Below are 1,079 nucleotides of genomic sequence, written 5' to 3'. Positions count from 1 at the left end.
AAAAGGGGGGGGGGGGCAGTGTATGGAGTGTTGTCCTAACATTTTCTCTCTCTGCCACAGTTCCTCACTAGCCCCATCCCTGCCAGACCTTACCTCTGTAAAAGATGCCTTAGTTACTAACCCTGATAGTAAGCTTCCAAGTTGTCTCAACAATTCTGCTTCCCCTAGTCCTTCCCCTGGACAGCCAAATGAAGTGTAATCCTGTATATACCAAAGACTGCTAAACTGGGCATGCTGGGTACAAATACAAAGAAGGAAATAATCCCCATTCCTAAGGAGTTTGTGCTGCTAGTGGACAGACAACAAGTATACACACGTGTTAGAATAATCCCCTTGGCAAAAGTGCGCTAAATGGAATTTGCTGTTCATTAGTGAGTCTAGGAAATGGAGCCCCGGCCTCTGATCCCATCCCAGCCTCCGCTGGATGGGCAGTGGCCAAGTTCTTTGTGAGAAGGCACTTTCCAGACTCCTCCTGCCAAAGAGTTGAGCCATTCCCTGTGACTTGCTCTTTCCTGGGTTTTGTTTTTGTAGCACCTTCACACACAAGTTTCTGTTCTTAACACTGATGAAAGATTTGTATATCATCTTTATGACTTAGTCACATGGGTGCCTTAAAATATGGGCAAAGCTCCCTAGGCATCAGATAGAAATGAGGAAACATGGTGACCGATTAACGAGGCTTCATAATACTTGTAAGATCAAACAGTTCAATGACACCAGTGAAATCTGCAAAACGTGAAGAATGCACATTTTTTTGCCTCAAATGAAGACTGGTCTTCCCAGGAAAAATCCTAATTCCTGAGTAACAACCTGGTGTCCATGAGCCCAAAAGACATGATCGTGTTAGTTGTTTACAGGTGGGAGAGTAGGTGAACAAAAGTGGACTAGAAAGGCTTAGATCAGTGAGCTGGAGGAATTGTCAAAGGTGATGGTGAGGTGGGATTGCCTGCTGCCTGGTCATTCCAGCTTCATCTTTCATAAGGAGGAGATTGGACTAGGGGGTGATGCCCAAGGTTTGGGGATGTGTGCCAATGACAAAGCTGCAAGGAGCAGAGAAAGCTCAAAGCATCTGAGTTGAA

The sequence above is a fragment of the Petaurus breviceps genome, unplaced genomic scaffold (genome assembly GCF_028583685.1).
Source record: "Petaurus breviceps papuanus isolate PSGF00001 unplaced genomic scaffold, PetGlider_PUasm1.0 173, whole genome shotgun sequence".
NCBI lineage: Eukaryota > Metazoa > Chordata > Mammalia > Diprotodontia > Petauridae > Petaurus > Petaurus breviceps.
This window is presented reverse-complemented; position numbering follows the sequence as displayed.